We start from the raw sequence: 11361 nt of genomic DNA, 5'->3' as shown, positions 1-11361 counted from the left end.
CAAGGTTAGGGTTTCAAACTAGGTTTTAAAGCTAGGCTTAAGGTTTCCAACGAGGCTTTCAAACTACTTTTAGGGTTTCTAAGATTAGGGTTTCTAACGAGGCTTTCAAAACTAGGGTTAGGGTTTTCGACTAGGGTTTCCAAAGTTAGGGTTAGGGTTAGGATTAGGGTTGGGGTTAGGGTTTCTAACTAGGCTTTCAAAACTAGGGTTAGGGTTAGACTTAGGGTTAGGGTTAGGGTTAGAGTTAGGGTTAGGGTTAGGGTTACTAACTAGGCTTTCAAAACTAGAGTTAGGGTTAGGGTTAGGGTTTCTAATTAGGGTTTCAAACTAGGCTCAGGGTTTCCGACTAGGGTTTTAAACCAAGGTTAGGGTTTCAAACTAGATTGTAAAGCTAGGGTTAGGGTTTCCAACGAGGGTTTCAAACTACTTTTAGGGTTTCTAAGATTGGGGTTTCTAACTAGGCTTTCAAAACTAGGGTTAGGGTTTTCGACTAGGGTTTCCAAAATTAGGGTTAGGATTAGGGTTGGGGTTAGGGTTTCTAACTAGGCTTTCAAAACTAGGGTTAGGGTTAGGGTTAGGGTTAGGGTTAGGGTTACTAACTAGGCTTTCAAAACTAGAGTTAGGGTTAGGGTTAGGGTTTCTAACTAGGCTTTCAAAACTAGGGTTAGGGTTTCCGACTAGGGTTTCCAAGGAGTTTTGCCATCGCTAATTAGGGTTTCAAACTAGGCTCAGGGTTTCCGACTAGGGTTTTAAACCAAGGTTAGGGTTTCAAACTAGATTTTAAAGCTAGGGTTAGGGTTTCCAACGAGGGTTTCAAACTACTTTTAGGGTTTCTAAGATTGGGGTTTCTAACTAGGCTTTCAAAACTAGGGTTAGGGTTTTCGACTAGGGTTTCCAAAATTAGGGTTAGGATTAGGGTTGGGGTTAGGGTTTCTAACTAGGCTTTCAAAACTAGGGTTAGGGTTAGAGTTAGAGTTAGGGTTAGGGTTAGAGTTAGGGTTAGGGTTAGGGTTAGGGTTAGGGTTAGGGTTAGGGTTAGGGTTACTAACTAGGCTTTCAAAACTAGAGTTAGGGTTAGGGTTAGGGTTTCTAACTAGGCTTTCAAAACTAGGGTTAGGGTTTCCGACTAGGGTTTCCAAGGAGTTTTGCCATCGCTAATTAGGGTTTCAAACTAGGCCCAGGGTTTCCGACTAGGGTTTTAAACCAAGGTTAGGGTTTCAAACTAGGTTTTAAAGCTAGGCTTAAGGTTTCCAACGAGGCTTTCAAACTACTTTTAGGGTTTCTAAGATTAGGGTTTCTAACGAGGCTTTCAAAACTAGGGTTAGGGTTTTCGACTAGGGTTTCCAAAGTTAGGGTTAGGGTTAGGATTAGGGTTGGGGTTAGGGTTTCTAACTAGGCTTTCAAAACTAGGGTTAGGGTTAGATTTAGGGTTAGGGTTAGAGTTAGAGTTAGGGTTAGGGTTAGGGTTACTAACTAGGCTTTCAAAACTAGAGTTAGGGTTAGGGTTAGGGTTTCTAACTAGGCTTTCAAAACTAGGGTTAGGGTTTCCGACTAGGGTTTCCAAGGAGTTTTGCCATCGCTAATTAGGGTTTCAAACTAGGCTCAGGGTTTCCGACTAGGGTTTTAAACCAAGGTTAGGGTTTCAAACTAGATTGTAAAGCTAGGGTTAGGGTTTCCAACGAGGGTTTCAAACTACTTTTAGGGTTTCTAAGATTGGGGTTTCTAACTAGGCTTTCAAAACTAGGGTTAGGGTTTTCGACTAGGGTTTCCAAAGTTAGGGTTAGGATTAGGGTTGGGGTTAGGGTTTCTAACTAGGCTTTCAAAACTAGGGTTAGGGTTAGGGTTAGGGTTACTAACTAGGCTTTCAAAACTAGAGTTAGGGTTAGGGTTAGGGTTTCTAACTAGGCTTTCAAAACTAGGGTTAGGGTTTCCGACTAGGGTTTCCAAGGAGTTTTGCCATCGCTAATTAGGGTTTCAAACTAGGCTCAGGGTTTCCGACTAGGGTTTTAAACCAAGGTTAGGGTTTCAAACTAGATTTTAAAGCTAGGGTTAGGGTTTCCAACGAGGGTTTCAAACTACTTTTAGGGTTTCTAAGATTGGGGTTTCTAACTAGGCTTTCAAAACTAGGGTTAGGGTTTTCGACTAGGGTTTCCAAAATTAGGGTTAGGATTAGGGTTGGGGTTAGGGTTTCTAACTAGGCTTTCAAAACTAGGGTTAGGGTTAGAGTTAGAGTTAGGGTTAGGGTTAGAGTTAGGGTTAGGGTTAGGGTTAGGGTTAGGGTTACTAACTAGGCTTTCAAAACTAGAGTTAGGGTTAGGGTTAGGGTTTCTAACTAGGCTTTCAAAACTAGGGTTAGGGTTTCCGACTAGGGTTTCCAAGGAGTTTTGCCATCGCTAATTAGGGTTTCAAACTAGGCCCAGGGTTTCCGACTAGGGTTTTAAACCAAGGTTAGGGTTTCAAACTAGGTTTTAAAGCTAGGCTTAAGGTTTCCAACGAGGCTTTCAAACTACTTTTAGGGTTTCTAAGATTAGGGTTTCTAACGAGGCTTTCAAAACTAGGGTTAGGGTTTACGACTAGGGTTTCCAAAGTTAGGGTTAGGGTTAGGATTAGGGTTGGGGTTAGGGTTTCTAACTAGGCTTTCAAAACTAGGGTTAGGGTTAGACTTAGGGTTAGGGTTAGGGTTAGAGTTAGGGTTAGGGTTAGGGTTAGGGTTACTAACTAGGCTTTCAAAACTAGAGTTAGGGTTAGGGTTAGGGTTTCTAACTAGGCTTTCAAAACTAGGGTTAGGGTTTCCGACTAGGGTTTCCAAGGAGTTTTGCCATCGCTAATTAGGGTTTCAAACTAGGCTCAGGGTTTCCGACTAGGGTTTTAAACCAAGGTTAGGGTTTCAAACTAGATTGTAAAGCTAGGGTTAGGGTTTCCAACGAGGGTTTCAAACTACTTTTAGGGTTTCTAAGATTGGGGTTTCTAACTAGGCTTTCAAAACTAGGGTTAGGGTTTTCGACTAGGGTTTCCAAAGTTAGGGTTAGGATTAGGGTTGGGGTTAGGGTTTCTAACTAGGCTTTCAAAACTAGGGTTAGGGTTAGAGTTAGAGTTAGAGTTAGGGTTAGAGTTAGAGTTAGGGTTAGGGTTAGAGTTAGGGTTAGGGTTAGGGTTAGGGTTACTAACTAGGCTTTCAAAACTAGAGTTAGGGTTAGGGTTTCTAACTAGGCTTTCAAAACTAGGGTTAGGGTTTCCGACTAGGGTTTCCAAGGAGTTTTGCCATCGCTAATTAGGGTTTCAAACTAGGCCCAGGGTTTCCGACTAGGGTTTTAAACCAAGGTTAGGGTTTCAAACTAGGTTTTAAAGCTAGGGTTAGGGTTTCCAACGAGGGTTTCAAACTACTTTTAGGGTTTCTAAGATTAGGGTTTCTAACTAGGCTTTCAAAACGAGGGTTAGGGTTTCCGACCAGGGTTTCCAAGGAGTTTTGCCATTGCTATTTAGGGTTAGAAACTAGGGTTAGGGTTTCCGACTAGGGTTTTAAACAAAGGTTAGGGTTACAAACTTGGTTTTAATGCTAGGGTTAGGGTTTCCAACGAGGGTTTCAAACTACTTTTATGGTTTCTAAGATCAGGGTTTCTAACTAGGCTTTCAAAACTAGGGTTAGGGTTTCCGACCAGGGTTTCCAAGGAGTTTTGCCATCGCTAATTAAAGTTTCAAACAAGGGGTAGGGTTTCCGACTAGGGTTTTAAACCAAGCTTAGGGTTACAAACTAGGTTTTAAAGCTAAGGTTAGGGTTTCCAACGAGGGTTTCAAACTACTTTTAGGGTTTCTAAGATTAGGGTTTCTAACTAGGCTTTCAAAACTAGGGTTAGGGTTTCCGACCAGGGTTTCCAAGGAGTTTTGCCATTGCTAATTAGGGTTTCAAGCTACGGTTAGGGTTTCCGACTAGGGTTTTAAATCAAGGTTAGGGTTACAAACTAGGGGTGTAAATCGCGGGTTTTGTAACGATACGATATCATATCGATACAAAGAACCACGATACGATATTTGCCGATATATTAAAGCCTGCTGTGATTCATTCACGATACATCACGATATAGTGCTCTACGATCGATATAGAACAATATCCTGATTTATAACAATTCATACGCAAAATCAACAAGGTACTGCAAACTCTTTATTTAGGAAATTACAAAGTGCTTCCAGAATGACTTGAAGCCCAAAGGGGAGCGAATTTCCTCGTCTTCTTGGACACTAGCCATAGCACCAGCCCAGGAGCCGCGTAGTTGTCGGCTCCCCTTTCACGTGCCTGCTCTGCTCACAACACAACACGCCGCGCACTGCTCCCGGAAAGAGGACGCAAGCAACAATGAACTGGATTTCAAAATAAAGTCGTGTCTAATGTCCGAGGTCAAAAACGGGCGATATAGATCAATGTTTACGTTTAGCATCGATGCCAACAAATCGTAGAGCATTATATCGATTCATCGATGTGTATCGATGAATCGTTACACCCCTATTTAGTACTATGTAAAGCGAGATTTCTGGTCACCACACCTCAGCTGGCCCTGCCTGCGCTCACCTCGTTCTTCTTCTTCTCCCTCCTCTGTCTGCCTCTTATCCCTGTTGCGTAATAGAGATGCTGAAACATTGACGGAAATCATTTACCGCAAGATTATTACATCCAGACGCACGCTCGCACCGGAGACGCGCTCCAAGAATGCCATTTGAGGAGCCTCTCCAATTGTCTGTTTTTGGTTTTTTTTTATCCATCCTTCATCCGATGCTGAAGCTTAGCAAAAGTGAGCACCAGCTTCCTGAAATGGGACGAGATCCCACATTGCACAAAATCAGGGATCTTTCTATATAGTTTAATAACTATAATTCTTTTCATCACGTCTATTTTTGAGCTGGGAAAAAGAGAGAGAGAGAGAGAGAGAGAGGAGGGTGGATGTTTGTTGATGAGGACCTTTTAGCGTAGCGCTAAGCTACATCTTGAATAATCAGTCCATTAAAATATCTCTTGACGTGTACAGTCGTGGCGCAGAAAAGGTTGAGGACCGCTGACCTAGATGACACTCGCAGCCACCCCAGGGGTGCACAAGTGCGTGAGATGAAGCGTAATGCCCATTGCGACACGGTTGGGGGAAGGGGTGCGCCCACCGTGTCTGTCGAGATGTAGAAAGAGTGCGAGTGGCTTGAACATTTTTGGGCAAGACCATCGACATGACACTTGAAGCCAGCCCAAATTGTTCCATAACTTGTAATAATGGCACTTTTTAACAAAGGGGGTGCGCCGACTGTTTTGGTCCGACCAAACGGCCACCTGGATGTCTCATCTTATCTATCATTGCGGCCGCATTGTGAGGAAGTCTGTCCATCCTCTTGAGACAAAGGACCACACACGCGCACACACCTTCGACGAGAGCTGTGAGGTGCGCTGTCATGCACCTCTCATTAATTCCGAGCTGTCAGCGCGCTCCCCCCTACCGTATCGGCCCCCGGAAAGGTGACAGCTTTCCGATGACTGACAAAGGCTCTTTAGGTGATACGGAGGATCCCCCCGCAGCAAACGCCGGCTTGTGTAAAGTGCCCCTCAAATGTCACTTTTGCCGCCCGGAGACGCGCACGCCCACGGAAAAAAAAGAGAAGGAACACAAGAAAAAGAAAAGAAAAAAAAACAGAGGACCGCTCTCAAGTCGTCAAGCATGTGTGACATCCCGAGGCTGCGAGTGTCACCGAGGCATCAGCTCTTAAAGCTTTTAACATCCGAGAGAGGTGGTGTTGTTTGACAGTGCTATTGGTAGATGCTATTGTTGCTTGTCATATTTTCTTTTCCCCTCCACACTCCCCGAGTGCTTTGGATTCACTTGTTTTTGTGTGTGTGTGTAAAAAAAGATGGATAAAGCTGAGGCAAACTTTCCCTTCGTGTCCGTTCAGCTGTCACGGCGACAGCGAGCTGTTGTTTGGTGTCGCCGGGCGGGACTGGGTCAGATAGAAAGAAATTGTTTGGCTGGTATTGACATCCTCTCGCTTGTTGTCCGTGACGACGTTGTTACCGGCGCTACTCACAACTTGGAAAAGATTTCGACTCAGCATGTCAATAAGTGATAGTTTGAATAACTTTGCTTGTATTCGATCAATGGACGGTAAAAATCCACTTTTAGTTTGAAACATTGAGGCAGATTGAAAATGGCGGAATCAATTTGGCAACTTAGTCCAAAAGTTCATGGCGCGTGAACACCTTAATATGCGTGGCCTTCACCCTCACGGGCTCGTAAAAAGGCACCCGGTTGTGGCTAATTCTTTTATAATGTGTAATTTATTAAGAGCAGCGTATGTTAATCAGAGCCAACCGGGTGAGTTTCAAAAAAATAAATAAAAAGTGTGGCAACGGAAAGGTGAATAATATTGTTTAATGCGGCTTTAATGATTTGCAATTTGTTTTTCACATGAAACCAGGCTGCCTCCTTTTTAATGTCTTGTGAAATATACGTGAATATGATTGTCCACGTTTTTGGGATGCGGGTTTGTGTTGACCAGTGTGTGTTTGTTTGTGTGTGTGTATAAGCAACACCTGCGTGTGTTCAAAGAGACGACAACAGTAAGAATGAATTTCTTGTTAAAGACGAGTTCAAGTTGTGTTCAAGTGCACTACAGACTCATCATCTTAAAAAAACGTTTGCCACCGAACAAACTGGCTGTTGTTTCGACAAACTTACCCCAAAAGCTTGTTTTGCTCTTCAAATATCTTTTGTCACCCTGCACGGAAATCGATGCTAATTCTCGTCAGTAATCAAAGGAATAATTGATTAAGACGCCACGAGAGTGAGCAGTAAAAAGATGTTATGGCTCGGAGTGTTGCTCAGATTGAAAGCGTCATCAGCGAGCGTCTCCTTGAGTGCACATGACACCTGGCTCATTTTGCTGCTGGCTACATGACTGATGTGCGACGTGATGACTCTCTCTTTTTTTTCTGACACATTTGAAGGCTCGGCCGTTTGTGAAGTTTAGTGACGGGCGCGCCGGCGAGCGCTTTAGCGAGATAAGTCGTTTGACACGCGCACATCACAGCCCGCCACTTCTTGTGTGTCCACGCCGGGTGCTTTTTTTTTTTTTTTCCCACTTCTCAGCTGTCACGACTTGACGCTGACGCGCTCTGAAATGCTGTCAAAACTAAAAATACTGTTAAATTGATCTGGGGCCGCTTAATAAAAAATAAATTAATTTGCTATTTAAGACGGCAAAAGAAATCCCCTCCCACCCTTTTAGCACGGCGCTGTTGATTAGAGCAATTAGATGTATCCTCCAGAGTGAAGGCCGCATTGAAGCCGCAGTCATTGAACGCAACACGACAGCTGTTACGGCTGACAGGAGACTTTGTCGCTTTGAGCACATTCATAGTAACACACACGCACGCACGCACACACGTTAACCTTTGTATTTGTGTATTTACCGAATGTGTGTGTGCATCTACTGTATCCTATCTGTGTGAATCCACTCTGTGCGTGGGGTGACACACACACACACACACACAAAGTAGAGCCGAGTAAGTGTGCCGATCTAGTATTTAAGCGATATGTAGGATTGCGCTAATTGGACCACGTCTGTTCCAACCATGAAAAACGTCGGCCAATTAAAGCAACGGCACTGTGTTGAACTGACACAAATAGTGACAAAACACTCTGATTGGGAAGAAAATCCCATTCTATATACTCTACTGTATATAGATTTGGTTTCAAGATGGAGAACTTTTCTTTAATTGCTGTCCATGAACGTGAAAGCATGATTGGACACAATTATTTTTTTACGCAGGGAACAGGACATGAGCTTTTACATAGAGCTAATTCTCATTAAAAGGCCAATGTAGTGTGTGTTTGCCTTTCTTAGTGTTTCTCCTGTCTGAAACACACACACACACCCACTCCATGCGATCCCTGTGGCCAAACATCCCCCTCCCCCTTGTCCCCGTATGTGTGACCACTTGTCATGGGATGTTTATGGTCCATTGTTTGCGCTGCTGATGATCAGTGTCACTGGCCGCTTCCATGACCAACAACTCTTCTGATGGATGAACACCCCCCTCCCCAATCTCGCAGCCCCCAGCTCACATCAGCGTCCTTGACCACTTTAAAGCTGTGATTCCCATCCAATTTGACCTAATTGGTCCCAAATTTATTTACCACTAATAATCACCACCAAAATGTTGCCACCACCCTCCCTTAACATCTTGACAGGGTTGGTGCACCCCAGCTCACCTACGTGCACCCTTGAAAATACACTCTTGTTCCAGATATAGATTGTCCTTAATTGTCCGTGTCATCCTCTCCCAAACTTTTTAAAGCGCCACTGACAAAGTTGGCGGGCGCACCTTGGCACCACCCACCCATACATCAAATGGAAATTGTCACTCCAAGCATTGTAGTGTAAATGCAATTTTGGACGGAGGACTTGAAGTGCTAGTTAAAGGAGATGTCTTATCAGCGGGGACACGCAGTGGAACCTCGAACACCGCCCCCTTCGACAGGCGGGGGTGCACCCGGTGAATCCTTAAGCAGCCGCGGCCGATCATAATTGTATTTCATAACTGTCAGCGGACGGGAGGTGACGGGAAAGCTATTTGTGTCACTCCGCCGTCTCCGTCTCGCTTCTCAATAAAACTCCAATCAGCGGGCAGATTGTTCGCACTGCGCCTCAGAGATTATTAAAAAATCCAAATGGGGGAATTTACGGGTGACAATTAACGGGCGGAGGCTTGATTAATAAAGTTGGCGCGTGGATAGGCGGGGGGAGGATCCGACACGGGGCCGCTTGTCACGGGAGACGACCGTGTCATTCTTTTTGATTAATGGCGCATCATGACCCAGCCTCGATCCCGCCTTCTTCGTCTTCCTATTCAACTTCCCCCGTTCTCACCTCCGCTTGTGTAAAAATAGACCCATTGGACACAGAGTATTTATTTTTTGCCATTGGATTTGGGAAAGACGGAGGAGAAAGATTGAGAAAGCAAATTTTCTCCGTCATGTCGCGTCACCTAGCTAACCTTGCCACCGTGTTGAGTCAGCTGTGATTAATTATTGCAGTGAGACTGAGCAATTAGGTCAGGGATGTTTGTGTGCATGTGTGTGTGTGTGTGTGTCAAACTTTTGGGCAAAATGTTAATTACGCCTGCATCTGACAATTATTTGGGTGATCATTTAATTTGCCATTTAATCAGCGCAACGGCAGGCGTCTGAGAAATGTCACAAAAGTCCTGACAGATGTTGGATGTAATCAGACAGTTGGCGGCCATTTTTTTTCCCCACCAAGTTTACTTACATTATGGTTTTGTGTCATATAATTATTTAGTACTTTCAAGATGTAAACATGTCGGGGACAAAACATTATTTTTTCAGCTGTTTGTTTTTCTCTTTAATATTCATTTGTTGAATGTACAATGAAGTAGAATGTAGCAAGACTTTTATGGCTTACCTTCAAAGTAATATTTTCAAACATGCGCACGTAAATTCTGGTCTGCGTCGTCGTAGCCGCAAGGCGTCAACTTCCCGAGTTTAAGGATGAGAAACCCTCTCACAAAACCTTGATCCCGTAACGAGCATATTTAACAATGATGGCTATATATTTCCCCTCCTTTTTTTCCTCTCCTCGCACTTAAAGAGTCACCGTGTGTAATTTAATTCTTCTTTTCAAGTGCGGGCTCCCCCGAGACGTGGCCCATAGCTGCGCCATCATCGCTCTTGGTGATTATCATTAATGAATGTCGCCCAGGACCATCCCTCAATGTGACTCGCCGAGGAAACACGGGCCCTAATTAAAGGTTCCTATTCATAAATATATGGCTGGAACTACGCGCATGCTCCTTTGAATGTCAGGAAAGAAACTTTATTTTTTTCTTCCTTTCTTTAATTATTAATATTATTACTGTGAAAGCCGGCAGCGAGGTATCTGTGCAATTTGAGATTTGCAGATTTTGGAATTGCAAACGATTAGTGTGCGCTAATTTGACAGTTAATAGTGACTGCAAATCACAATGTCAAGCACACAAGAAGTTTGTGGGGGTTTTATTTCTCTAGTGAGTTAAAGTTCCAACCTAATGAGAGCAGAAATGATTTTGAGCGCCTTTTACTATTTCAGCAAATACCTTCTGAGCTGAGCTAATTATTCATTTTATTTATGTTTTGCATTGTTTGTTTACCCAAAGAGTCAAAAAACCACATTGACCGGCCAAAACATTGGGTTAGGTACGCTTGCGAAATGGAATTGAAGTTTATAATTCCAGCCTAGTTTGTCGAAGTTTTAATGTAACGTGTCATGCATAAACGGGATTGTGCCGTCACTGCCATCTTTTCATCATTAAAAGAAAATATAGCCCAAAAGTGACTAAAAAAAGAGGTGAGGATTACCGGGGTTTAATTGCATTGTCAAAAGTAGTGAAACCTGTCTTTTTTTTTTCCCAAGGCGGATGGCGTAAAAGCAGTCACATTCTTTTAATTACGTCCACTTATCTGATAGATGTGTGCAGATAGAACAGAGCTCATGTCAAAGTTAGTCTTTATTAATATTTTTTGAAGACATATAGCATGCATATCCCTGGAGTCAGCCTGTCAATCTGATAGCAGCCGTCATTGATTGGAGATTAACGTGATTTTTTTTTATTTCAGGCAGTTCAGAAAAGTTTCAAGTGGAGAAAAAAAATACTCGGCTCTTAAATGTGTGCCATGCAAACTGATTTATTCATGACTGTTAAGAGGTAGGCATTACAATTGTGTCATCATCATTTGCCCCATTAACTTTGCCGTGACTATTAGTGATAAATACTTAATACTATATAAAAAATAAAAAAAATCCTCTGAGGAGCCACCTACTTAAACTGCCACCACCAAAAGCCGAACACGTTTTAACAAATGTTTAAAGACAGTATACAAAGCGAATAAATTACAAGTTCAAAACATATATTGCTAAAATAATGTTACAAAATCAAATGGAAAGAATACACCAAATAGTTGAAGTCCTGGAGTATTTAAAAAGAATGCAAAAATGTTTGGATAAATTCAACAAAATATAATAAATAATACAAAATAAAATAGCAATAAATATATGCAAATGTAATAAATGCTAATAGTTTCAATACAAAATATTATTCAAAAAATGCTCTCAAATAATGTGATTACTATAAATCCTACCACACACATCAAAATAAAAAAATGAACCTATAGTTAAAATAGTTTAAAAACCTCGTATTAAAAAAAAAAAAATAAAAATCACACTGTCTCTCACCTGGTTTTCTCTAAATGCATCCATGTCGTAGCAAGACAGCAAAAGAAGGGGAAACATGACTATGAATACGTGTCATTTTTTGTTTGTGTAACTACACGCACT

Source organism: Syngnathus acus, chromosome 11 (genome assembly GCF_901709675.1).
Source record: "Syngnathus acus chromosome 11, fSynAcu1.2, whole genome shotgun sequence".
Taxonomy (NCBI): Eukaryota; Metazoa; Chordata; class Actinopteri; order Syngnathiformes; family Syngnathidae; genus Syngnathus; species Syngnathus acus.
The sequence above is the reverse complement of the archived record's forward strand: the minus strand, read 5'-3'. Positions refer to the sequence as shown.